The following is a 25,981-nucleotide window of genomic DNA, read 5'->3' as shown; positions in this document are numbered from 1 at the left end:
GGGCTGCGGGAGGGCGGGGGTGCGCCGGGGCTGCGGAGGGCGGGGAGAAAGGGGGTGCGCGCGGGGGGTGGGGGTGGGGGGCGCAAGAGGGGGGGCGTCTTGGGCCAGCTGGGGATCGCGTGTGGGAGCGAGAGGAGGGACCTGAGGGGAAGCCCTAGGCAGGATTGCGGGGAAGGGGCGGAGGCGGCGTCGGAACTGCCGCGGGTCCGGTCACGGGGGCGCCGGAAGGTATTGGGGAACGGGCCGGGACGGGCCGGCCATAGGGTCAAAGTTATTGGGGCGTTGCGCGGCAGCCGCGAGGCACGCCGGGAGCGGTAGTCTTCCGACACTGGGCTTCCGGTGCGCCGTCTTCGTGCCGCGCGGCACGCGGGGAGCGGTAGTCTTCCGACACTGGGCTTCCGGTGCGCCATCTTCGTGCCGCGCGGCACGCCGGGAGCGGTAGTCTTCCGACACTGGGCTTCCGGTGCGCCGTCTTCGTGCCGCGCGGCACGCCGGGAGCGGTAGTCTTCCGACACTGGGCTTCCGGTGCGCCATCTTCGTGCCGCGCGGCACGCCGGGAGCGGTAGTCTTCCGACACTGGGCTTCCGGTGCGCCATCTTCGTGCCACACGGCGTGCCGGCAGCGGTAGTTCTTTCGCCGCTGCGCTGCCGCGCGGCCATATTACTCAGGCGCTCTTTACTGCGGGGCAGCGCATGCGCACTGCGTTCCGCAGTACTCACTGCTGCCCTCGCCTGTCGATAAGGCGGTATTGCAACAGATATGACAGGCGCCCGCGCACTGCGTTCCGCCGCGCTCACCGCTGCCCTCGAGGGTCGAAAAAAAGCAGGCGCGCACCTGAGGCGGGAAAGCGCCTACGCCCTGCCCGCTGCAGTGCTCGTTACCGTCCCCGCGTTTCGAGAATGCGGGACTGCACCCGAAACGGGGCCGCGCACGCGCACTGCCTCCCGCCCCGCTCACTGCTGCCCTCGCCTGTCCGCATTGCGGTACTGCACCCGAAACGGGGCCGCGCACGCGCACTGCCTCGCGCCCCGCTCACTGCTGCCCTCGCCTGTCCGCATTGCGGTACTGCACACGAAGCGGGGCCGCGCACGCGCACTGCCTCGCGCCCCGCTCTCTGCTGCCCTCGCCTGTCCGCATTGCGGTACTGCACACGAAGCGGGGCCGCGCACGCGCACTGCCTTTCGCCCCGCTCACTGCTGCCCTCGCCTGTCCGCATTGCGGTACTGCACCCAAAGCGGGGCCGCGCACGCGCACTGCCTCCCGCCCCGCTCTCTGCTGCCCTCGCCTGTCCGCATTGCGGTACTGCATCCGAAACGGGGCCGCGCACGCGCACTGCCTCCCGCCCCGCTCTCTGCTGCCCTCGCCTGTCCGCATTGCGGTACTGCACCCGAAACGGGGCCGCGCACGCGCACTGCCTCCCGCCCCGCTCTCTGCTGCCCTCGCCTGTCCGCATTGCGGTACTGCACCCGAAACGGGGCCGCGCATGCGCACTCCCTCCCGCCCCGCTCACGGCTGCCCTCGCGTGTCCAAAAGCCAGTACTGCCGCCACCCCCGGCCTCCCCTGCGTGCGGAGAATACCGCCGGCAGCACACGCGCGCACTGCCGCGCCTCTCCGCTCTTTCGGCCGCAGGTAAGCGCATGGGCCCGGCTCCTCGCCCCTTCCCGGTGCTCATGGACCGGTAGCGCAGAGCGCTTCTCCTTATCGCTGCTCCCTGGGGTCGCGGGGACGGCCAGTGCCGCCCCGGAGCTGCTCCGCGCTACTCTCGCACCGGGGCGGCCCCGGAGCCTGCTCGCTGATGCCCGTCGGTTTCTCGGGCACGGGCAGAGCAGCCTCGGGGCGCTCGCCGCTCGGGGCGAGCGCCGCGGGGCCGCGGCGCCCTGCGGCTCGCACGCGGGAGCCGCGAGAGCGCCGCCCCGGCTCTCGCCTCCTCCCCGCCCCTCCCGCCCCTCCCGCCGCGGTCGCGGCGGCGGCCGCAGCCGGCGCATGCGCGGTGCTCGACCGCCGGGCCGCTGCTGCGGCTGCGCCCGGTTGGCGCGCGGCGCATGCGCGGCGCCGGGGAGCAGCATGGCGGCGAGCAGGGACGGAGCTTTCGCGCGGCGGCGGCGGCGGGCTGAGGCTCCCTGAGGTGGAGGAGCGGGGGGCGCCCGTGAGGCGAGCGCGCCCCTTCGGGTGGCCGCGGGTGTCGGGCTGCCGCCTGCTCGCTGAGGCCGTGGCTGCGCGGAGGCGGCGGTGCGGGGCTCGGGGCGGCGGGGGCTGGGGCCCGGCTCGGCCCCGCCGGGAGCGCCGGGCGGGGTCTGCGCGGCGCCGCGTGTGCCGCAGCGCGGGTCCGACCCCCCCTCGCCACGTGTCGCCTTTAGGGCCCCGGCTCCTGCCCAGCTGCTCGGGACGCAGCCCGGAGGAGCGGGGCCGCAGGCGGGCCCCGGAGCGCTGCTGAGTCCCGGGAGGCTTGAACCCTCTGCGCCAAAGCGGCCGAGGGAGAACTCGGGTCGGGCGCGGTGAGCGCAGCCCCAAGTCATTCGCTTGAGAAGCGTGGCCGGGCAAGCGGGCGGATGGGTAGAAGAAGGAGGCTCCCAGAGCCTCCTGAGGCCCCCTCCCCTCCCCCAGCCAGGCACAGCCTGAGAAACGTTGACGGGTGACGGCACAGCTGCCAAACCGATTTTTTCTCTCTCTTCGCCTGAGCCGCCTCTCGGAACTCTCTGTAGGCGCAAGATGCGGCTGGTCTGGGATAACTGCGCTGTGCGCAATGCTTCAGGGGAGCGTTAACATGAAACTGCAGGCTAAGGAGTCGCCTAGTAAAATAAAAGGCTCGGGAAAAGCCTAAGAGAGCACTGATGGGCCCTGGGAAGCCCCAGGGATGCTACAGAAAAGAGCCTGGCTTTTTTCAGGCACCTCCTCAGAGCAGAGAAATGGCTTACCCCGGCCTGCGGGAGAATGGGTGCTATTAATAACAGCCTTTCCTTACCACGGGCATTGCGAAAGCAGAAGGGACTAGAGAGGATGCGTAGCAGGTTATGGACTCTCTGCAAAGTTTAAGCGAACAACAGTCCCCTCTTAAAGTAGAACCGGTTTTGTCCTAAGTAATAGATGAACGTGGCTGTGAGTAACGTGAAGAGAAGCGGTTGCGTCTGTCACCCTCGGGGCCTCGGGGAAGTAGCGTCTAAAACCCGGTACCCTCGTGGCCTCGTCAGCCTTCTCGGTCTGTCTGGCAGGGTAGTCCCCGGAAGGGGGCATCTCCAAGAGAAGCGGCTAGACCCAGCGACCCAGCCGTTCGCTTTGGTCGCCGCCTGTGAGGCGAGCATCCGAGCGCAACGGGAGTCCGTATCAAAAAGGTAATAGGTCTGAAAGAGAGACCGGCACATCGAGTGCTGTCGCTCTTCCGTGTAGTTAAGGGCCGAGAGAATTCTCGGTTAAGCGCGTGCGTGCAAGGCTTTGAGAAAGGATGCGGAGCAGTAACGATAATACCGAAGCAGAATAAAAACAAGGTTTCACGGAAGGCGGCGTAGGTAAGTGTCAGGTGATGCGCCTGCCTGTCTAATAACCTAGCCCTGTTGGCTGTATGCAGCGTTTCCAAACAGTTTACCCTGTACTGCGTGATACAAGGTGCTGTATTAAGCCCTTTCCTTTCGGGGGGGGGGGGGGGAGGGGAGGGAGAAAAAAAGCCAGGAACACAATAAAGAGAAAAAGAACGCGCGTAAATCTAAGCCTTTCGTTGCCAGCAAAATGCCAGTTTCTCTCTTTGTTACAGAGCTGGAACCAACGACAGCAAATGCTGACGGAGAGGGAAGCCGGACGAGCGGCATGTAGGGGATTAATACCTAAGGGACGGGGTTGAAACGAGGAGGCAGAAACGCAGCGGACCCTCGGTATCCCCGGCAGCTGCCACGGTAGCGGCAGGTGTTCCGCCACGGGCAAGTCAAGGTAACTCTCGACAGCGACTGTTAGTTATTTCGGCCTCCCGGAGGCAGCGCCGAGGCCCAAGCAAGCCGTTCCTACCCCGTGGGTATCGCTAGCGGCATCTGCCTTAGTTTTGCTTTGGTCGTTTCTATTTTGTTTTGTTATCGCACGCGCGTAGATAGAAGGGGAAAGGCGTGATGCTTTTGAGGTTAATTGCCGCGGCCGAAGTAGAAGAGACCAGGAAAACGTAAGCAAGCTGAAGTAATAAAATCAGCCGGGACCGGCTGAGAGCTGTCCCCGTCTGCCCCAAAGGAAAACCCGTTCCTCCCGACTAGGCAGGATCGCCGTTAAGAGCGACCGGAATAATAGGTCACCAACGTGTAACGGGAGGCCTGTGCAGCTCACAAACAAGTCTGCTCCGTACGTGTATTTCTGGGTGCGTGACTTTGTATGTCTACAAAACGTCCTGTTTTAAAAGCTGCAGGGCAGCAAATCGTTATCTTCGGGGAACGATGGTCAAGCGGCCAGAGTTACGGGAGAGGGAGAGAGAGAAAGAGAGAAAAGGAAAGAGGGGGAGAGAGAAAAGCAGAGAGAGAGGGGGAGAGAGAGAGAAAGCGTGCGCCCTGTAAAACGAAGAGGTCGTTTTCGGAGGGCTCAGTTAGCGCAACCCGCAGTTAGTTACCTGGCAATGGTATCTGGGGGAGGAGGAAGACGGTAGGTGGAGGAGACGTTAAAGCCTCGTGGAATGAATTAGCACCTCCTGCCCGCAAATTCCTAGGACAAGGCGAGCCTTTTCCAGTAATGCTTTCCGCATCTGGTGACTCTGGGGGAGCAGCACCGTCAGAAAAGAGCGGTAAGGGAAAGCGGGTGCCAACGGCACCGTCCTCGCGTCCCCTTTGGGGCCGGACCGCAAATTCTCTGGCTGTGAGAAAGACCGTTTAGCAGCGCCCTGGGCTGTAACTGTCTCTGAGACTTCTCCCTTTGATAGCACAGAGGCGGTCCAGCGCGCTCAGGTCCCTCTGAAGTGGTAACGCCGGGCCTAGGACTAGACAGCAGGGGATCATCTATCCGAGCGGCACGATGAGCACTAACCTTAACGAGCAGGGGGTTACTGTGCAGGTGTTAAAGGAAGGGGATGTTGCGCGTGTCTGCATTGAGCGAGGGGCAGAGCACGGTTGCGCCAAAAAATGCAGGCAGAGGAGGTTTCTGACAGATTAAGCTCTAGCGGCTACTTAGTCTAACTTCCCTTTCGCAGCAAACCCGAGTGTCGTCGTAGCTCCCAGAGCGGGGCTGGGGGAAGCGGTACCTGCGGGTTGCGCGTTCTCGTTTACCTTGCGTGCGTGCGTGCGCGCGCGCGTGTTTGCTTTAGAGCTGCTTTTGTGCTTAGAAGCACCTTTGGATTCTTACGATTTTCTGCAGAGCTTTGCTTTGCTCCGTACTTTTGTAGGGTGATGGATTTTACGGTGCCTGCATCGACAGGTGCTGGCTGGCTAAGTTGTAATGTCCCGAGGGAGACCCTTAGGCAAGGCCGAGGCGCTCGGGGAGGGAGCCTGCCGGAAGAACGTCGCCCGGGAGGGGTCGGCGGCCTCGAGCTGTAGGCGCTGACGCGCGTGGCTCGTTCTGTCGGACGCAGAGCGGTTGCGGAAACTTTAGCTCGGCTTTACGCCGTACGGCAGTAGTATTTTTGCGTTTCTAAATTGCGTTAATCCTCGGCATTCTGAACAGCAGGGAACGACGACGGGCTGTCGTGAAGAACTACAGGCTGCCGCCCTCCGACCTCGGCAGGTGATGCGACGAGAGCAGCCGGGAGAATCCGAATGCCGGTTTTGGCAGGTTCTCTGCCTGGTGCTGACGAGGAGCCTTTGACAGCAGGAAGGTTGGCAGCGTCCGTACCTGAACCGTGGAGTAGTAAGCTGCAGTTCACGGACCAGCAGAGGAGGCGGGGCGGGGGGGGGGGGATAGTGACCGGTTGAAGGGATCGATTGCACGGACTCCTGATAGGTTCTGATCAGAAGACGTCTATCCATATCAGAAGGCAAAATATATCTATCGATACAGTAAGCACGAGTTGTGCACGCGACGTACACAGCGCAGTGATTGGGTATACAGCGACAAGCACGCGCTCCAGCTACTAAAGCGATTGGTTATGTCCCTTGATACGATTTTCTCACAAGCAGACACCACGGTTATCTGCTTGGCTCATATTCTGCATTCTTGTTCTGTTTCTCACAGCACACCTGCTTCTAGTCTCAGTTGAAGGACGGGTCGCCTAGCTCAGCGTCTAACAAACCCCACAACCGGCGGCCCGGTCGCTATGGCGCTGCTGTTGCTAGCAGAGCCACCAGGTCTGTGTGAAGCCTTAGGTGCCTGCTTGGAGCAGTATTTTGGTCTGCTCACCTGGAAGAAGCAGCGAGGCCTAAAATAAGACTTTGTTGCGGCTACATGGGTAAGCTGCGACCCCACGTGTCTTTGCCTTGCTTTGCTGCCTCATGTCGTAAGAGCGACTTGGGAATAAAAACCGCTTACGGGGGTGCTTAAGGGAGGATCTGCGTTCTGCCTGGCTTAGGGAGCTATAGCGAAAGCTTGGGGAGGGGAGGGGAGGGGAGGGGAGGGGGGAGCACTGAACTGAGAATCTCCCAGTGACCTCGGTGGCTTGATTTGTTTGCAGGACAGTGGTCTGAGGGTGGGGGCGGTCTGGGAGAGTTTCAAACAGGACAGGAAAGAGCAAGGAGGGTTTGAGAGCGTGGACGAACCAGGTGCCCAGGGTACTGAAGTTGTTGAGGGCTGAGAGCATTTGGGGTTAAGCATCTGAAAGGGGTTAGCGCACGAGGAGTAGTCAAATGCCGTGACGGAACACAAGGCTCCTCTCCAGCCTGGGCCTGTGCGTGCGCCCCGGCTCTTGCGGACGCCCCGGAGCTGTAGGCAAACAGGCGAGCAGCCCGGCAGGCGAGCGGGCTCAGAGCGTGGCGAGGGCTGTCCGCGCTGTGCGGGTCCGTCCGCTTCCGTTCCCCGTCTCCTCGTCCAGCCCGCCCTCCTTTGGGTTTCTGACCTTCCCCTGCACCCAGCGTTCGGCTCTGCGCGCTGACCTCAGGGCTGGGCTTCGTGCGGCCCAGGCCCGTGCCACCGAGACCGGCGATGGGACGGGCGAGCCGAGCGCTGGGCAACGAGCGTCCTGCAGGGCTCTAGCCTGGCGCAGGGCAGAAGCGCGCAGACAGGCGAGCTCAGGTGTCGTCCTCTCCGTTCTCAGAGCTGAGTGCCCTCCCTGAAGGCAAAAGCGGAAGGGGTAGGTCGTCGGCTACTCGGACACCTGCCGCGTCAAGGGCGGCAGCGGGAGCTGACCCTTCCCCGACGGACGGACGGACGCCGGTGAGGACTCTTTGGGTGTCACAAGGTAAGGGAAAGCGTGCCGGCGTCCAGCTCGGTGGCAGGCTCGCTCCCAGGTGGTGTTTCTGCACTGCAAAACAATAAACGGTTGCTTTAATTCTTTGCGCTCGTGCCTGTGGTTCTGGCTGTGCTTTTGCCACGAGGACGATGCCCTGGGGCCTGGGGCCGGGAGCCGGCGGCCGAGCCTCTTGCGCTTCGGAGCGCCTGCGGTTCCCGGGGAACTCGGTGCCGTTGACGGGGCCGTGGAGAATCGCCCTTGCGTGGCCTGGGCCCTCGGGACTCTGGGCGGGGGGCGATCCCCATCGTGGCGGGGCTAGCCAGGGCCCCTCCAGGGCCGCTGCGTGAGGGCACCGGGCTGCTCGCTGCGTGCCTGGAGCTGGGAGCGCACGTGGGGAGGGGGAGAGCCTGCGGGCGCCGTGCCGTCAGCCGCGCTGAGCCCTGTGAGGTGCCTAATGGTGTGCCCCCGAGGCCCTTTTCCTGTGTGTTTTGGTTTGCCCCAGAGCCCCGCGTTTGCCCTCTGGTGCCCTCAGGAGCCTTCAGTTCACGGTTTGGGCTGTCCCCAAGGCCCCCGTGTGCCTCGGGGCCCTTCGTTCGCTTTGCGGCCCGCGCCAGAGTTCTCCGTTTAGCTTTGTCGTCCGCCGCAGAGTTTGGCGAGCGCGCCCCAGGGCCCTCCTCCTGCCTTTCGGTGCCGCCAGAATCGTTCCGTTTGCTCTGTCGTCGCCTTTTCTCTACCTTTGTGGCCCCCACGGGTGCCGCTCGGTTCCCTTGTGCCCCGAGCGCTCCCTTTTGCTCCCCGTGCGCTCCGGGGCTCTGCCTTGAGCTTTCAGGGAGCCGCTCCCGGGAGCGGGGGCGCCTCTGGTGCCCTGGGAGCCCCCGCCGTCCCCGCCGGGGCTGAGGGCCGTTGCTGCCGCCCCCTTGCCGACAGGCTGCGGCTGCGGGAGCCGGGGCTGGGAGGCGGCCGGGGTGGGGCCGGGGGCGCTGCTGGCGATGGCGGGGGTGGGCCCGGGCCAGGAGCGGAGCAGCGTTTGGGGCGAGCTGGCGCCGGGGCCGGTCCGGGAGCTGGGAACTGGGGTGCGGAGCGGAGCAGCACCCGCTGGAAGCGGCAGGGCGGCTGCAGCGCGGAGGAGGTGAGGGGTGTCGGGGGGCCGGTCCGCGCCGTGGGTCCGGCGCGTGCCCCCGCGGATGGGAACGTGCGGGGCGGGGGGGGGGGGGGCACAAGCGGTGCGCGCTGGCGGGGGGGGGGGGGGGGGGGGAAGAGCGGCGCACCGGGGCTGCGGGAGGGCGGGGGTGCGCCGGGGCTGCGGAGGGCGGGGAGAAAGGGGGTGCGCGCGGGGGGTGGGGGTGGGGGGCGCAAGAGGGGGGGCGTCTTGGGCCAGCTGGGGATCGCGTGTGGGAGCGAGAGGAGGGACCTGAGGGGAAGCCCTAGGCAGGATTGCGGGGAAGGGGCGGAGGCGGCGTCGGAACTGCCGCGGGTCCGGTCACGGGGGCGCCGGAAGGTATTGGGGAACGGGCCGGGACGGGCCGGCCATAGGGTCAAAGTTATTGGGGCGTTGCGCGGCAGCCGCGAGGCACGCCGGGAGCGGTAGTCTTCCGACACTGGGCTTCCGGTGCGCCGTCTTCGTGCCGCGCGGCACGCGGGGAGCGGTAGTCTTCCGACACTGGGCTTCCGGTGCGCCATCTTCGTGCCGCGCGGCACGCCGGGAGCGGTAGTCTTCCGACACTGGGCTTCCGGTGCGCCGTCTTCGTGCCGCGCGGCACGCCGGGAGCGGTAGTCTTCCGACACTGGGCTTCCGGTGCGCCATCTTCGTGCCGCGCGGCACGCCGGGAGCGGTAGTCTTCCGACACTGGGCTTCCGGTGCGCCATCTTCGTGCCACACGGCGTGCCGGCAGCGGTAGTTCTTTCGCCGCTGCGCTGCCGCGCGGCCATATTACTCAGGCGCTCTTTACTGCGGGGCAGCGCATGCGCACTGCGTTCCGCAGTACTCACTGCTGCCCTCGCCTGTCGATAAGGCGGTATTGCAACAGATATGACAGGCGCCCGCGCACTGCGTTCCGCCGCGCTCACCGCTGCCCTCGAGGGTCGAAAAAAAGCAGGCGCGCACCTGAGGCGGGAAAGCGCCTACGCCCTGCCCGCTGCAGTGCTCGTTACCGTCCCCGCGTTTCGAGAATGCGGGACTGCACCCGAAACGGGGCCGCGCACGCGCACTGCCTCCCGCCCCGCTCACTGCTGCCCTCGCCTGTCCGCATTGCGGTACTGCACCCGAAACGGGGCCGCGCACGCGCACTGCCTCGCGCCCCGCTCACTGCTGCCCTCGCCTGTCCGCATTGCGGTACTGCACACGAAGCGGGGCCGCGCACGCGCACTGCCTCGCGCCCCGCTCTCTGCTGCCCTCGCCTGTCCGCATTGCGGTACTGCACACGAAGCGGGGCCGCGCACGCGCACTGCCTTTCGCCCCGCTCACTGCTGCCCTCGCCTGTCCGCATTGCGGTACTGCACCCAAAGCGGGGCCGCGCACGCGCACTGCCTCCCGCCCCGCTCTCTGCTGCCCTCGCCTGTCCGCATTGCGGTACTGCATCCGAAACGGGGCCGCGCACGCGCACTGCCTCCCGCCCCGCTCTCTGCTGCCCTCGCCTGTCCGCATTGCGGTACTGCACCCGAAACGGGGCCGCGCACGCGCACTGCCTCCCGCCCCGCTCTCTGCTGCCCTCGCCTGTCCGCATTGCGGTACTGCACCCGAAACGGGGCCGCGCATGCGCACTCCCTCCCGCCCCGCTCACGGCTGCCCTCGCGTGTCCAAAAGCCAGTACTGCCGCCACCCCCGGCCTCCCCTGCGTGCGGAGAATACCGCCGGCAGCACACGCGCGCACTGCCGCGCCTCTCCGCTCTTTCGGCCGCAGGTAAGCGCATGGGCCCGGCTCCTCGCCCCTTCCCGGTGCTCATGGACCGGTAGCGCAGAGCGCTTCTCCTTATCGCTGCTCCCTGGGGTCGCGGGGACGGCCAGTGCCGCCCCGGAGCTGCTCCGCGCTACTCTCGCACCGGGGCGGCCCCGGAGCCTGCTCGCTGATGCCCGTCGGTTTCTCGGGCACGGGCAGAGCAGCCTCGGGGCGCTCGCCGCTCGGGGCGAGCGCCGCGGGGCCGCGGCGCCCTGCGGCTCGCACGCGGGAGCCGCGAGAGCGCCGCCCCGGCTCTCGCCTCCTCCCCGCCCCTCCCGCCCCTCCCGCCGCGGTCGCGGCGGCGGCCGCAGCCGGCGCATGCGCGGTGCTCGACCGCCGGGCCGCTGCTGCGGCTGCGCCCGGTTGGCGCGCGGCGCATGCGCGGCGCCGGGGAGCAGCATGGCGGCGAGCAGGGACGGAGCTTTCGCGCGGCGGCGGCGGCGGGCTGAGGCTCCCTGAGGTGGAGGAGCGGGGGGCGCCCGTGAGGCGAGCGCGCCCCTTCGGGTGGCCGCGGGTGTCGGGCTGCCGCCTGCTCGCTGAGGCCGTGGCTGCGCGGAGGCGGCGGTGCGGGGCTCGGGGCGGCGGGGGCTGGGGCCCGGCTCGGCCCCGCCGGGAGCGCCGGGCGGGGTCTGCGCGGCGCCGCGTGTGCCGCAGCGCGGGTCCGACCCCCCCTCGCCACGTGTCGCCTTTAGGGCCCCGGCTCCTGCCCAGCTGCTCGGGACGCAGCCCGGAGGAGCGGGGCCGCAGGCGGGCCCCGGAGCGCTGCTGAGTCCCGGGAGGCTTGAACCCTCTGCGCCAAAGCGGCCGAGGGAGAACTCGGGTCGGGCGCGGTGAGCGCAGCCCCAAGTCATTCGCTTGAGAAGCGTGGCCGGGCAAGCGGGCGGATGGGTAGAAGAAGGAGGCTCCAGAGCCTCCTGAGGCCCCCTCCCCTCCCCCAGCCAGGCACAGCCTGAGAAACGTTGACGGGTGACGGCACAGCTGCCAAACCGATTTTTTCTCTCTCTTCGCCTGAGCCGCCTCTCGGAACTCTCTGTAGGCGCAAGATGCGGCTGGTCTGGGATAACTGCGCTGTGCGCAATGCTTCAGGGGAGCGTTAACATGAAACTGCAGGCTAAGGAGTCGCCTAGTAAAATAAAAGGCTCGGGAAAAGCCTAAGAGAGCACTGATGGGCCCTGGGAAGCCCCAGGGATGCTACAGAAAAGAGCCTGGCTTTTTTCAGGCACCTCCTCAGAGCAGAGAAATGGCTTACCCCGGCCTGCGGGAGAATGGGTGCTATTAATAACAGCCTTTCCTTACCACGGGCATTGCGAAAGCAGAAGGGACTAGAGAGGATGCGTAGCAGGTTATGGACTCTCTGCAAAGTTTAAGCGAACAACAGTCCCCTCTTAAAGTAGAACCGGTTTTGTCCTAAGTAATAGATGAACGTGGCTGTGAGTAACGTGAAGAGAAGCGGTTGCGTCTGTCACCCTCGGGGCCTCGGGGAAGTAGCGTCTAAAACCCGGTACCCTCGTGGCCTCGTCAGCCTTCTCGGTCTGTCTGGCAGGGTAGTCCCCGGAAGGGGGCATCTCCAAGAGAAGCGGCTAGACCCAGCGACCCAGCCGTTCGCTTTGGTCGCCGCCTGTGAGGCGAGCATCCGAGCGCAACGGGAGTCCGTATCAAAAAGGTAATAGGTCTGAAAGAGAGACCGGCACATCGAGTGCTGTCGCTCTTCCGTGTAGTTAAGGGCCGAGAGAATTCTCGGTTAAGCGCGTGCGTGCAAGGCTTTGAGAAAGGATGCGGAGCAGTAACGATAATACCGAAGCAGAATAAAACAAGGTTTCACGGAAGGCGGCGTAGGTAAGTGTCAGGTGATGCGCCTGCCTGTCTAATAACCTAGCCCTGTTGGCTGTATGCAGCGTTTCCAAACAGTTTACCCTGTACTGCGTGATACAAGGTGCTGTATTAAGCCCTTTCCTTTCGGGGGGGGGGGGAGGGGAGGGAGAAAAAAAGCCAGGAACACAATAAAGAGAAAAGAACGCGCGTAAATCTAAGCCTTTCGTTGCCAGCAAAATGCCAGTTTCTCTCTTTGTTACAGAGCTGGAACCAACGACAGCAAATGCTGACGGAGAGGGAAGCCGGACGAGCGGCATGTAGGGGATTAATACCTAAGGGACGGGGTTGAAACGAGGAGGCAGAAACGCAGCGGACCCTCGGTATCCCCGGCAGCTGCCACGGTAGCGGCAGGTGTTCCGCCACGGGCAAGTCAAGGTAACTCTCGACAGCGACTGTTAGTTATTTCGGCCTCCCGGAGGCAGCGCCGAGGCCCAAGCAAGCCGTTCCTACCCCGTGGGTATCGCTAGCGGCATCTGCCTTAGTGTTGCTTTGGTCGTTTCTATTTTGTTTTGTTATCGCACGCGCGTAGATAGAAGGGGAAAGGCGTGATGCTTTTGAGGTTAATTGCCGCGGCCGAAGTAGAAGAGACCAGGAAAACGTAAGCAAGCTGAAGTAATAAAATCAGCCGGGACCGGCTGAGAGCTGTCCCCGTCTGCCCCAAAGGAAAACCCGTTCCTCCCGACTAGCAGGATCGCCGTTAAGAGCGACCGGAATAATAGGTCACCAACGTGTAACGGGAGGCCTGTGCAGCTCACAAACAAGTCTGCTCCGTACGTGTATTTCTGGGTGCGTGACTTTGTATGTCTACAAAACGTCCTGTTTTAAAAGCTGCAGGGCAGCAAATCGTTATCTTCGGGGAACGATGGTCAAGCGGCCAGAGTTACGGGAGAGGGAGAGAGAGAAAGAGAGAAAAGGAAAGAGGGGGAGAGAGAAAAGCAGAGAGAGAGGGGGAGAGAGAGAGAAAGCGTGCGCCCTGTAAAACGAAGAGGTCGTTTTCGGAGGGCTCAGTTAGCGCAACCCGCAGTTAGTTACCTGGCAATGGTATCTGGGGGAGGAGGAAGACGGTAGGTGGAGGAGACGTTAAAGCCTCGTGGAATGAATTAGCACCTCCTGCCCGCAAATTCCTAGGACAAGGCGAGCCTTTTCCAGTAATGCTTTCCGCATCTGGTGACTCTGGGGGAGCAGCACCGTCAGAAAAGAGCGGTAAGGGAAAGCGGGTGCCAACGGCACCGTCCTCGCGTCCCCTTTGGGGCCGGACCGCAAATTCTCTGGCTGTGAGAAAGACCGTTTAGCAGCGCCCTGGGCTGTAACTGTCTCTGAGACTTCTCCCTTTGATAGCACAGAGGCGGTCCAGCGCGCTCAGGTCCCTCTGAAGTGGTAACGCCGGGCCTAGGACTAGACAGCAGGGGATCATCTATCCGAGCGGCACGATGAGCACTAACCTTAACGAGCAGGGGGTTACTGTGCAGGTGTTAAAGGAAGGGGATGTTGCGCGTGTCTGCATTGAGCGAGGGGCAGAGCACGGTTGCGCCAAAAAATGCAGGCAGAGGAGGTTCTGACAGATTAAGCTCTAGCGGCTACTTAGTCTAACTTCCCTTTCGCAGCAAACCCGAGTGTCGTCGTAGCTCCCAGAGCGGGGCTGGGGGAAGCGGGTACCTGCGGGTTGCGCGTTCTCGTTTACCTTGCGTGCGTGCGTGCGCGCGCGCGTGTTTGCTTTAGAGCTGCTTTTGTGCTTAGAAGCACCTTTGGATTCTTACGATTTTCTGCAGAGCTTTGCTTTGCTCCGTACTTTTGTAGGGTGATGGATTTTACGGTGCCTGCATCGACAGGTGCTGGCTGGCTAAGTTGTAATGTCCCGAGGGAGACCCTTAGGCAAGGCCGAGGCGCTCGGGGAGGGAGCCTGCCGGAAGAACGTCGCCCGGGAGGGGTCGGCGGCCTCGAGCTGTAGGCGCTGACGCGCGTGGCTCGTTCTGTCGGACGCAGAGCGGTTGCGGAAACTTTAGCTCGGCTTTACGCCGTACGGCAGTAGTATTTTTGCGTTTCTAAATTGCGTTAATCCTCGGCATTCTGAACAGCAGGGAACGACGACGGGCTGTCGTGAAGAACTACAGGCTGCCGCCCTCCGACCTCGGCAGGTGATGCGACGAGAGCAGCCGGGAGAATCCGAATGCCGGTTTTGGCAGGTTCTCTGCCTGGTGCTGACGAGGAGCCTTTGACAGCAGGAAGGTTGGCAGCGTCCGTACCTGAACCGTGGAGTAGTAAGCTGCAGTTCACGGACCAGCAGAGGAGGCGGGGCGGGGGGGGGGGGATAGTGACCGGTTGAAGGGATCGATTGCACGGACTCCTGATAGGTTCTGATCAGAAGACGTCTATCCATATCAGAAGGCAAAATATATCTATCGATACAGTAAGCACGAGTTGTGCACGCGACGTACACAGCGCAGTGATTGGGTATACAGCGACAAGCACGCGCTCCAGCTACTAAAGCGATTGGTTATGTCCCTTGATACGATTTTCTCACAAGCAGACACCACGGTTATCTGCTTGGCTCATATTCTGCATTCTTGTTCTGTTTCTCACAGCACACCTGCTTCTAGTCTCAGTTGAAGGACGGGTCGCCTAGCTCAGCGTCTAACAAACCCCACAACCGGCGGCCCGGTCGCTATGGCGCTGCTGTTGCTAGCAGAGCCACCAGGTCTGTGTGAAGCCTTAGGTGCCTGCTTGGAGCAGTATTTTGGTCTGCTCACCTGGAAGAAGCAGCGAGGCCTAAAATAAGACTTTGTTGCGGCTACATGGGTAAGCTGCGACCCCACGTGTCTTTGCCTTGCTTTGCTGCCTCATGTCGTAAGAGCGACTTGGGAATAAAAACCGCTTACGGGGGTGCTTAAGGGAGGATCTGCGTTCTGCCTGGCTTAGGGAGCTATAGCGAAAGCTTGGGGAGGGGAGGGGAGGGGAGGGGAGGGGGGAGCACTGAACTGAGAATCTCCCAGTGACCTCGGTGGCTTGATTTGTTTGCAGGACAGTGGTCTGAGGGTGGGGGCGGTCTGGGAGAGTTTCAAACAGGACAGGAAAGAGCAAGGAGGGTTTGAGAGCGTGGACGAACCAGGTGCCCAGGGTACTGAAGTTGTTGAGGGCTGAGAGCATTTGGGGTTAAGCATCTGAAAGGGGTTAGCGCACGAGGAGTAGTCAAATGCCGTGACGGAACACAAGGCTCCTCTCCAGCCTGGGCCTGTGCGTGCGCCCCGGCTCTTGCGGACGCCCCGGAGCTGTAGGCAAACAGGCGAGCAGCCCGGCAGGCGAGCGGGCTCAGAGCGTGGCGAGGGCTGTCCGCGCTGTGCGGGTCCGTCCGCTTCCGTTCCCCGTCTCCTCGTCCAGCCCGCCCTCCTTTGGGTTTCTGACCTTCCCCTGCACCCAGCGTTCGGCTCTGCGCGCTGACCTCAGGGCTGGGCTTCGTGCGGCCCAGGCCCGTGCCACCGAGACCGGCGATGGGACGGGCGAGCCGAGCGCTGGGCAACGAGCGTCCTGCAGGGCTCTAGCCTGGCGCAGGGCAGAAGCGCGCAGACAGGCGAGCTCAGGTGTCGTCCTCTCCGTTCTCAGAGCTGAGTGCCCTCCCTGAAGGCAAAAGCGGAAGGGGTAGGTCGTCGGCTACTCGGACACCTGCCGCGTCAAGGGCGGCAGCGGGAGCTGACCCTTCCCCGACGGACGGACGGACGCCGGTGAGGACTCTTTGGGTGTCACAAGGTAAGGGAAAGCGTGCCGGCGTCCAGCTCGGTGGCAGGCTCGCTCCCAGGTGGTGTTTCTGCACTGCAAAACAATAAACGGTTGCTTTAATTCTTTGCGCTCGTGCCTGTGGTTCTGGCTGTGCTTTTGCCACGAGGACGATGCCCTGGGGCCTGGGGCCGGGAGCCGGCGGCCGAGCCTCTTGCGCTTCGGAGCGCCTGCGGTTCCCGGGGAACTCGGTGCCGTTGACGGGGCCGTGGGGAATCGCCCTTGCGTGGCCTGGGCCCTCGGGACTCTGGGCGGGGGGCGATCCCCATCGTGGCGGGGCTAGCCAGGGCCCCTCCAGGGCCGCTGCGTGAGGGCACCGGGCTGCTCGCTGCGTGCCTGGAGCTGGGAGCGCACGTGGGGAGGGGGAGAGCCTGCGGGCGCCGTGCCGTCAGCCGCGCTGAGCCCTGTGAGGTGCCTAATGGTGTGCCCCCGAGGCCCTTTTCCTGTGTGTTTTGGTTTGCCCCAGAGCCCCGCGTTTGCCCTCTGGTGCCCTCAGGAGCCTTCAGTTCACGGTTTGGGCTGTCCCCAAGGCCCCCGTGTGCCTCGGGGCCCTTCGTTCGCTTTGCGGCCCGCGCCAGAGTTCTCCGTTTAGCTTTGTCGTCCGCCGCAGAGTTTGGCGAGCGCGCCCCAGGGCCCTCCTCCTGCCTTTCGGTGCCGCCAGAATCGTTCCGTTTGCTCTGTCGTCGCCTTTTCTCTACCTTTGTGGCCCCCACGGGTGCCGCTCGGTTCCCTTGTGCCCCGAGCGCTCCCTTTTGCTCCCCGTGCGCTCCGGGGCTCTGCCTTGAGCTTTCAGGGAGCCGCTCCCGGGAGCGGGGGCGCCTCTGGTGCCCTGGGAGCCCCCGCCGTCCCCGCCGGGGCTGAGGGCCGTTGCTGCCGCCCCCTTGCCGACAGGCTGCGGCTGCGGGAGCCGGGGCTGGGAGGCGGCCGGGGTGGGGCCGGGGGCGCTGCTGGCGATGGCGGGGGTGGGCCCGGGCCAGGAGCGGAGCAGCGTTTGGGGCGAGCTGGCGCCGGGGCCGGTCCGGGAGCTGGGAACTGGGGTGCGGAGCGGAGCAGCACCCGCTGGAAGCGGCAGGGCGGCTGCAGCGCGGAGGAGGTGAGGGGTGTCGGGGGGCCGGTCCGCGCCGTGGGTCCGGCGCGTGCCCCCGCGGATGGGAACGTGCGGGGCGGGGGGGGGGGGGGGCACAAGCGGTGCGCGCTGGCGGGGGGGGGGGGGGGAAGAGCGGCGCACCGGGGCTGCGGGAGGGCGGGGGTGCGCCGGGGCTGCGGAGGGCGGGGAGAAAGGGGGTGCGCGCGGGGGGTGGGGGTGGGGGGCGCAAGAGGGGGGGCGTCTTGGGCCAGCTGGGGATCGCGTGTGGGAGCGAGAGGAGGGACCTGAGGGGAAGCCCTAGGCAGGATTGCGGGGAAGGGGCGGAGGCGGCGTCGGAACTGCCGCGGGTCCGGTCACGGGGGCGCCGGAAGGTATTGGGGAACGGGCCGGGACGGGCCGGCCATAGGGTCAAAGTTATTGGGGCGTTGCGCGGCAGCCGCGAGGCACGCCGGGAGCGGTAGTCTTCCGACACTGGGCTTCCGGTGCGCCGTCTTCGTGCCGCGCGGCACGCGGGGAGCGGTAGTCTTCCGACACTGGGCTTCCGGTGCGCCATCTTCGTGCCGCGCGGCACGCCGGGAGCGGTAGTCTTCCGACACTGGGCTTCCGGTGCGCCGTCTTCGTGCCGCGCGGCACGCCGGGAGCGGTAGTCTTCCGACACTGGGCTTCCGGTGCGCCATCTTCGTGCCGCGCGGCACGCCGGGAGCGGTAGTCTTCCGACACTGGGCTTCCGGTGCGCCATCTTCGTGCCACACGGCGTGCCGGCAGCGGTAGTTCTTTCGCCGCTGCGCTGCCGCGCGGCCATATTACTCAGGCGCTCTTTACTGCGGGGCAGCGCATGCGCACTGCGTTCCGCAGTACTCACTGCTGCCCTCGCCTGTCGATAAGGCGGTATTGCAACAGATATGACAGGCGCCCGCGCACTGCGTTCCGCCGCGCTCACCGCTGCCCTCGAGGGTCGAAAAAAAGCAGGCGCGCACCTGAGGCGGGAAAGCGCCTACGCCCTGCCCGCTGCAGTGCTCGTTACCGTCCCCGCGTTTCGAGAATGCGGGACTGCACCCGAAACGGGGCCGCGCACGCGCACTGCCTCCCGCCCCGCTCACTGCTGCCCTCGCCTGTCCGCATTGCGGTACTGCACCCGAAACGGGGCCGCGCACGCGCACTGCCTCGCGCCCCGCTCTCTGCTGCCCTCGCCTGTCCGCATTGCGGTACTGCACACGAAGCGGGGCCGCGCACGCGCACTGCCTTTCGCCCCGCTCACTGCTGCCCTCGCCTGTCCGCATTGCGGTACTGCACCCAAAGCGGGGCCGCGCACGCGCACTGCCTCCCGCCCCGCTCTCTGCTGCCCTCGCCTGTCCGCATTGCGGTACTGCACCCGAAACGGGGCCGCGCACGCGCACTGCCTCCCGCCCCGCTCTCTGCTGCCCTCGCCTGTCCGCATTGCGGTACTGCACCCGAAACGGGGCCGCGCATGCGCACTCCCTCCCGCCCCGCTCACGGCTGCCCTCGCGTGTCCAAAAGCCAGTACTGCCGCCACCCCCGGCCTCCCCTGCGTGCGGAGAATACCGCCGGCAGCACACGCGCGCACTGCCGCGCCTCTCCGCTCTTTCGGCCGCAGGTAAGCGCATGGGCCCGGCTCCTCGCCCCTTCCCGGTGCTCATGGACCGGTAGCGCAGAGCGCTTCTCCTTATCGCTGCTCCCTGGGGTCGCGGGGACGGCCAGTGCCGCCCCGGAGCTGCTCCGCGCTACTCTCGCACCGGGGCGGCCCCGGAGCCTGCTCGCTGATGCCCGTCGGTTTCTCGGGCACGGGCAGAGCAGCCTCGGGGCGCTCGCCGCTCGGGGCGAGCGCCGCGGGGCCGCGGCGCCCTGCGGCTCGCACGCGGGAGCCGCGAGAGCGCCGCCCCGGCTCTCGCCTCCTCCCCGCCCCTCCCGCCCCTCCCGCCGCGGTCGCGGCGGCGGCCGCAGCCGGCGCATGCGCGGTGCTCGACCGCCGGGCCGCTGCTGCGGCTGCGCCCGGTTGGCGCGCGGCGCATGCGCGGCGCCGGGGAGCAGCATGGCGGCGAGCAGGGACGGAGCTTTCGCGCGGCGGCGGCGGCGGGCTGAGGCTCCCTGAGGTGGAGGAGCGGGGGGCGCCCGTGAGGCGAGCGCGCCCCTTCGGGTGGCCGCGGGTGTCGGGCTGCCGCCTGCTCGCTGAGGCCGTGGCTGCGCGGAGGCGGCGGTGCGGGGCTCGGGGCGGCGGGGGCTGGGGCCCGGCTCGGCCCCGCCGGGAGCGCCGGGCGGGGTCTGCGCGGCGCCGCGTGTGCCGCAGCGCGGGTCCGACCCCCCCTCGCCACGTGTCGCCTTTAGGGCCCCGGCTCCTGCCCAGCTGCTCGGGACGCAGCCCGGAGGAGCGGGGCCGCAGGCGGGCCCCGGAGCGCTGCTGAGTCCCGGGAGGCTTGAACCCTCTGCGCCAAAGCGGCCGAGGGAGAACTCGGGTCGGGCGCGGTGAGCGCAGCCCCAAGTCATTCGCTTGAGAAGCGTGGCCGGGCAAGCGGGCGGATGGGTAGAAGAAGGAGGCTCCCAGAGCCTCCTGAGGCCCCCTCCCCTCCCCCAGCCAGGCACAGCCTGAGAAACGTTGACGGGTGACGGCACAGCTGCCAAACCGATTTTTTCTCTCTCTTCGCCTGAGCCGCCTCTCGGAACTCTCTGTAGGCGCAAGATGCGGCTGGTCTGGGATAACTGCGCTGTGCGCAATGCTTCAGGGGAGCGTTAACATGAAACTGCAGGCTAAGGAGTCGCCTAGTAAAATAAAAGGCTCGGGAAAAGCCTAAGAGAGCACTGATGGGCCCTGGGAAGCCCCAGGGATGCTACAGAAAAGAGCCTGGCTTTTTTCAGGCACCTCCTCAGAGCAGAGAAATGGCTTACCCCGGCCTGCGGGAGAATGGGTGCTATTAATAACAGCCTTTCCTTACCACGGGCATTGCGAAAGCAGAAGGGACTAGAGAGGATGCGTAGCAGGTTATGGACTCTCTGCAAAGTTTAAGCGAACAACAGTCCCCTCTTAAAGTAGAACCGGTTTTGTCCTAAGTAATAGATGAACGTGGCTGTGAGTAACGTGAAGAGAAGCGGTTGCGTCTGTCACCCTCGGGGCCTCGGGGAAGTAGCGTCTAAAACCCGGTACCCTCGTGGCCTCGTCAGCCTTCTCGGTCTGTCTGGCAGGGTAGTCCCCGGAAGGGGGCATCTCCAAGAGAAGCGGCTAGACCCAGCGACCCAGCCGTTCGCTTTGGTCGCCGCCTGTGAGGCGAGCATCCGAGCGCAACGGGAGTCCGTATCAAAAAGGTAATAGGTCTGAAAGAGAGACCGGCACATCGAGTGCTGTCGCTCTTCCGTGTAGTTAAGGGCCGAGAGAATTCTCGGTTAAGCGCGTGCGTGCAAGGCTTTGAGAAAGGATGCGGAGCAGTAACGATAATACCGAAGCAGAATAAAAACAAGGTTTCACGGAAGGCGGCGTAGGTAAGTGTCAGGTGATGCGCCTGCCTGTCTAATAACCTAGCCCTGTTGGCTGTATGCAGCGTTTCCAAACAGTTTACCCTGTACTGCGTGATACAAGGTGCTGTATTAAGCCCTTTCCTTTCGGGGGGGGGGGGGGAGGGGAGGGAGAAAAAAAGCCAGGAACACAATAAAGAGAAAAAGAACGCGCGTAAATCTAAGCCTTTCGTTGCCAGCAAAATGCCAGTTTCTCTCTTTGTTACAGAGCTGGAACCAACGACAGCAAATGCTGACGGAGAGGGAAGCCGGACGAGCGGCATGTAGGGGATTAATACCTAAGGGACGGGGTTGAAACGAGGAGGCAGAAACGCAGCGGACCCTCGGTATCCCCGGCAGCTGCCACGGTAGCGGCAGGTGTTCCGCCACGGGCAAGTCAAGGTAACTCTCGACAGCGACTGTTAGTTATTTCGGCCTCCCGGAGGCAGCGCCGAGGCCCAAGCAAGCCGTTCCTACCCCGTGGGTATCGCTAGCGGCATCTGCCTTAGTTTTGCTTTGGTCGTTTCTATTTTGTTTTGTTATCGCACGCGCGTAGATAGAAGGGGAAAGGCGTGATGCTTTTGAGGTTAATTGCCGCGGCCGAAGTAGAAGAGACCAGGAAAACGTAAGCAAGCTGAAGTAATAAAATCAGCCGGGACCGGCTGAGAGCTGTCCCCGTCTGCCCCAAAGGAAAACCCGTTCCTCCCGACTAGGCAGGATCGCCGTTAAGAGCGACCGGAATAATAGGTCACCAACGTGTAACGGGAGGCCTGTGCAGCTCACAAACAAGTCTGCTCCGTACGTGTATTTCTGGGTGCGTGACTTTGTATGTCTACAAAACGTCCTGTTTTAAAAGCTGCAGGGCAGCAAATCGTTATCTTCGGGGAACGATGGTCAAGCGGCCAGAGTTACGGGAGAGGGAGAGAGAGAAAGAGAGAAAAGGAAAGAGGGGGAGAGAGAAAAGCAGAGAGAGAGGGGGAGAGAGAGAGAAAGCGTGCGCCCTGTAAAACGAAGAGGTCGTTTTCGGAGGGCTCAGTTAGCGCAACCCGCAGTTAGTTACCTGGCAATGGTATCTGGGGGAGGAGGAAGACGGTAGGTGGAGGAGACGTTAAAGCCTCGTGGAATGAATTAGCACCTCCTGCCCGCAAATTCCTAGGACAAGGCGAGCCTTTTCCAGTAATGCTTTCCGCATCTGGTGACTCTGGGGGAGCAGCACCGTCAGAAAAGAGCGGTAAGGGAAAGCGGGTGCCAACGGCACCGTCCTCGCGTCCCCTTTGGGGCCGGACCGCAAATTCTCTGGCTGTGAGAAAGACCGTTTAGCAGCGCCCTGGGCTGTAACTGTCTCTGAGACTTCTCCCTTTGATAGCACAGAGGCGGTCCAGCGCGCTCAGGTCCCTCTGAAGTGGTAACGCCGGGCCTAGGACTAGACAGCAGGGGATCATCTATCCGAGCGGCACGATGAGCACTAACCTTAACGAGCAGGGGGTTACTGTGCAGGTGTTAAAGGAAGGGGATGTTGCGCGTGTCTGCATTGAGCGAGGGGCAGAGCACGGTTGCGCCAAAAAATGCAGGCAGAGGAGGTTTCTGACAGATTAAGCTCTAGCGGCTACTTAGTCTAACTTCCCTTTCGCAGCAAACCCGAGTGTCGTCGTAGCTCCCAGAGCGGGGCTGGGGGAAGCGGTACCTGCGGGTTGCGCGTTCTCGTTTACCTTGCGTGCGTGCGTGCGCGCGCGCGTGTTTGCTTTAGAGCTGCTTTTGTGCTTAGAAGCACCTTTGGATTCTTACGATTTTCTGCAGAGCTTTGCTTTGCTCCGTACTTTTGTAGGGTGATGGATTTTACGGTGCCTGCATCGACAGGTGCTGGCTGGCTAAGTTGTAATGTCCCGAGGGAGACCCTTAGGCAAGGCCGAGGCGCTCGGGGAGGGAGCCTGCCGGAAGAACGTCGCCCGGGAGGGGTCGGCGGCCTCGAGCTGTAGGCGCTGACGCGCGTGGCTCGTTCTGTCGGACGCAGAGCGGTTGCGGAAACTTTAGCTCGGCTTTACGCCGTACGGCAGTAGTATTTTTGCGTTTCTAAATTGCGTTAATCCTCGGCATTCTGAACAGCAGGGAACGACGACGGGCTGTCGTGAAGAACTACAGGCTGCCGCCCTCCGACCTCGGCAGGTGATGCGACGAGAGCAGCCGGGAGAATCCGAATGCCGGTTTTGGCAGGTTCTCTGCCTGGTGCTGACGAGGAGCCTTTGACAGCAGGAAGGTTGGCAGCGTCCGTACCTGAACCGTGGAGTAGTAAGCTGCAGTTCACGGACCAGCAGAGGAGGCGGGGCGGGGGGGGGGGGATAGTGACCGGTGGAAGGGATCGATTGCACGGACTCCTGATAGGTTCTGATCAGAAGACGTCTGTCCATATCAGAAGGCAAAATATATCTATCGATACAGTAAGCACGAGTTGTGCACGCGACGTACACAGCGCAGTGATTGGGTATACAGTGACAAGCACGCGCTCCAGCTACTAAAGCGATTGGTTATGTCCCTTGATACGATTTTCTCACAAGCAGACACCACGGTTATCTGCTTGGCTCATATTCTGCATTCTTGTTCTGTTTCTCACAGCACACCTGCTTCTAGTCTCAGTTGAAGGACGGGTCGCCTAGCTCAGCGTCTAACAAACCCCACAACCGGCGGCCCGGTCGCTATGGCGCTGCTGTTGCTAGCAGAGCCACCAGGTCTGTGTGAAGCCTTAGGTGCCTGCTTGGAGCAGTATTTTGATCTGCTCACCTGGAAGAAGCAGCGAGGCCTAAAATAAGACTTTGTTGCGGCTACATGGGTAAGCTGCGACCCCACGTGTCTTTGCCTTGCTTTGCTGCCTCATGTCGTAAGAGCGACTTGGGAATAAAAACCGCTTACGGGGGTGCTTAAGGGAGGATCTGCGTTCTGCCTGGCTTAGGGAGCTATAGCGAAAGCTTGGGGAGGGGAGGGGAGGGGAGGGGAGGGGGGAGCACTGAACTGAGAATCTCCCAGTGACCTCGGTGGCTTGATTTGTTTGCAGGACAGTGGTCTGAGGGTGGGGGCGGTCTGGGAGAGTTTCAAACAGGACAGGAAAGAGCAAGGAGGGTTTGAGAGCGTGGACGAACCAGGTGCCCAGGGTACTGAAGTTGTTGAGGGCTGAGAGCATTTGGGGTTAAGCATCTGAAAGGGGTTAGCGCACGAGGAGTAGTCAAATGCCGTGACGGAACACAAGGCTCCTCCCCAGCCTGGGCCTGTGCGTGCGCCCCGGCTCTTGCGGACGCCCCGGAGCTGTAGGCAAACAGGCGAGCAGCCCGGCAGGCGAGCGGGCTCAGAGCGTGGCGAGGGCTGTCCGCGCTGTGCGGGTCCGTCCGCTTCCGTTCCCCGTCTCCTCGTCCAGCCCGCCCTCCTTTGGGTTTCTGACCTTCCCCTGCACCCAGCGTTCGGCTCTGCGCGCTGACCTCAGGGCTGGGCTTCGTACGGCCCAGGCCCGTGCCACCGAGACCGGCGATGGGACGGGCGAGCCGAGCGCTGGGCAACGAGCGTCCTGCAGGGCTCTAGCCTGGCGCAGGGCAGAAGCGCGCAGACAGGCGAGCTCAGGTGTCGTCCTCTCCGTTCTCAGAGCTGAGTGCCCTCCCTGAAGGCAAAAGCGGAAGGGGTAGGTCGTCGGCTACTCGGACACCTGCCGCGTCAAGGGCGGCAGCGGGAGCTGACCCTTCCCCGACGGACGGACGGACGCCGGTGAGGACTCTTTGGGTGTCACAAGGTAAGGGAAAGCGTGCCGGCGTCCAGCTCGGTGGCAGGCTCGCTCCCAGGTGGTGTTTCTGCACTGCAAAACAATAAACGGTTGCTTTAATTCTTTGCGCTCGTGCCTGTGGTTCTGGCTGTGCTTTTGCCACGAGGACGATGCCCTGGGGCCTGGGGCCGGGAGCCGGCGGCCGAGCCTCTTGCGCTTCGGAGCGCCTGCGGTTCCCGGGGAACTCGGTGCCGTTGACGGGGCCGTGGGGAATCGCCCTTGCGTGGCCTGGGCCCTCGGGACTCTGGGCGGGGGGCGATCCCCATCGTGGCGGGGCTAGCCAGGGCCCCTCCAGGGCCGCTGCGTGAGGGCACCGGGCTGCTCGCTGCGTGCCTGGAGCTGGGAGCGCACGTGGGGAGGGGGAGAGCCTGCGGGCGCCGTGCCGTCAGCCGCGCTGAGCCCTGTGAGGTGCCTAATGGTGTGCCCCCGAGGCCCTTTTCCTGTGTGTTTTGGTTTGCCCCAGAGCCCCGCGTTTGCCCTCTGGTGCCCTCAGGAGCCTTCAGTTCACGGTTTGGGCTGTCCCCAAGGCCCCCGTGTGCCTCGGGGCCCTTCGTTCGCTTTGCGGCCCGCGCCAGAGTTCTCCGTTTAGCTTTGTCGTCCGCCGCAGAGTTTGGCGAGCGCGCCCCAGGGCCCTCCTCCTGCCTTTCGGTGCCGCCAGAATCGTTCCGTTTGCTCTGTCGTCGCCTTTTCTCTACCTTTGTGGCCCCCACGGGTGCCGCTCGGTTCCCTTGTGCCCCGAGCGCTCCCTTTTGCTCCCCGTGCGCTCCGGGGCTCTGCCTTGAGCTTTCAGGGAGCCGCTCCCGGGAGCGGGGGCGCCTCTGGTGCCCTGGGAGCCCCCGCCGTCCCCGCCGGGGCTGAGGGCCGTTGCTGCCGCCCCCTTGCCGACAGGCTGCGGCTGCGGGAGCCGGGGCTGGGAGGCGGCCGGGGTGGGGCCGGGGGCGCTGCTGGCGATGGCGGGGGTGGGCCCGGGCCAGGAGCGGAGCAGCGTTTGGGGCGAGCTGGCGCCGGGGCCGGTCCGGGAGCTGGGAACTGGGGTGCGGAGCGGAGCAGCACCCGCTGGAAGCGGCAGGGCGGCTGCAGCGCGGAGGAGGTGAGGGGTGTCGGGGGGCCGGTCCGCGCCGTGGGTCCGGCGCGTGCCCCCGCGGATGGGAACGTGCGGGGCGGGGGGGGGGGGGGGGGCACAAGCGGTGCGCGCTGGCGGGGGGGGGGGGGGGGGGGAAGAGCGGCGCACCGGGGCTGCGGGAGGGCGGGGGTGCGCCGGGGCTGCGGAGGGCGGGGAGAAAGGGGGTGCGCGCGGGGGGTGGGGGTGGGGGGCGCAAGAGGGGGGGCGTCTTGGGCCAGCTGGGGATCGCGTGTGGGAGCGAGAGGAGGGACCTGAGGGGAAGCCCTAGGCAGGATTGCGGGGAAGGGGCGGAGGCGGCGTCGGAACTGCCGCGGGTCCGGTCACGGGGGCGCCGGAAGGTATTGGGGAACGGGCCGGGACGGGCCGGCCATAGGGTCAAAGTTATTGGGGCGTTGCGCGGCAGCCGCGAGGCACGCCGGGAGCGGTAGTCTTCCGACACTGGGCTTCCGGTGCGCCGTCTTCGTGCCGCGCGGCACGCGGGGAGCGGTAGTCTTCCGACACTGGGCTTCCGGTGCGCCATCTTCGTGCCGCGCGGCACGCCGGGAGCGGTAGTCTTCCGACACTGGGCTTCCGGTGCGCCATCTTCGTGCCACACGGCGTGCCGGCAGCGGTAGTTCT

General features: G+C 64.6%; 4 long non-coding RNA genes across 17 annotated transcripts; all 4 read left to right on the top strand.

Moving 5' to 3' along the window:
* Positions 1-1,542: 1,542 nt before the first annotated feature.
* On the top strand, positions 1,543-7,383 carry LOC134142991 (uncharacterized). 6 transcript variants are annotated; one of them, XR_009958996.1, is made up of 6 exons: positions 1,543-1,630; positions 3,211-3,330; positions 3,747-3,919; positions 5,621-5,803; positions 6,128-6,341; positions 7,143-7,383. It is a non-coding gene; the product is annotated as an uncharacterized LOC134142991 (long non-coding RNA). The 6 variants fall into 6 exon arrangements; XR_009958995.1 differs by lacking the exon at positions 3,211-3,330; XR_009958998.1 differs by lacking the exons at positions 1,543-1,630; positions 3,211-3,330 and adding an exon at positions 2,059-2,126.
* A 2,706-nt stretch (positions 7,384-10,089) lies between these two features.
* LOC134143004 (uncharacterized) lies at positions 10,090-15,923 on the top strand. Of its 5 annotated transcripts, XR_009959002.1 has the most exons (6): positions 10,090-10,177; positions 11,757-11,876; positions 12,288-12,460; positions 14,161-14,343; positions 14,668-14,881; positions 15,683-15,923. It is a non-coding gene; the product is annotated as an uncharacterized LOC134143004 (long non-coding RNA). The 5 variants fall into 5 exon arrangements; XR_009959001.1 differs by lacking the exon at positions 11,757-11,876; XR_009959003.1 differs by lacking the exons at positions 10,090-10,177; positions 11,757-11,876 and adding an exon at positions 10,606-10,673.
* A 2,544-nt stretch (positions 15,924-18,467) lies between these two features.
* On the top strand, positions 18,468-23,186 carry LOC134142648 (uncharacterized). 5 transcript variants are annotated; one of them, XR_009958936.1, is made up of 5 exons: positions 18,468-18,555; positions 20,136-20,255; positions 20,671-20,843; positions 22,545-22,727; positions 23,052-23,186. It is a non-coding gene; the product is annotated as an uncharacterized LOC134142648 (long non-coding RNA). The 5 variants fall into 5 exon arrangements; XR_009958935.1 differs by lacking the exon at positions 20,136-20,255; XR_009958938.1 differs by lacking the exons at positions 18,468-18,555; positions 20,136-20,255 and adding an exon at positions 18,984-19,051.
* Positions 23,187-23,223: 37 nt separating this feature from the next.
* Positions 23,224-24,307, top strand: LOC134142807 (uncharacterized). Its single transcript, XR_009958963.1, has 2 exons — positions 23,224-23,265; positions 24,067-24,307. It is a non-coding gene; the product is annotated as an uncharacterized LOC134142807 (long non-coding RNA).
* The last annotated feature ends 1,674 nt before the right edge of the window (positions 24,308-25,981 follow it).

The sequence above is a fragment of the Rhea pennata genome, chromosome 7 (genome assembly GCF_028389875.1).
Source record: "Rhea pennata isolate bPtePen1 chromosome 7, bPtePen1.pri, whole genome shotgun sequence".
NCBI classification, from domain to species: Eukaryota; Metazoa; Chordata; class Aves; order Rheiformes; family Rheidae; genus Rhea; species Rhea pennata.
This window is presented reverse-complemented; position numbering and strand designations above follow the sequence as displayed.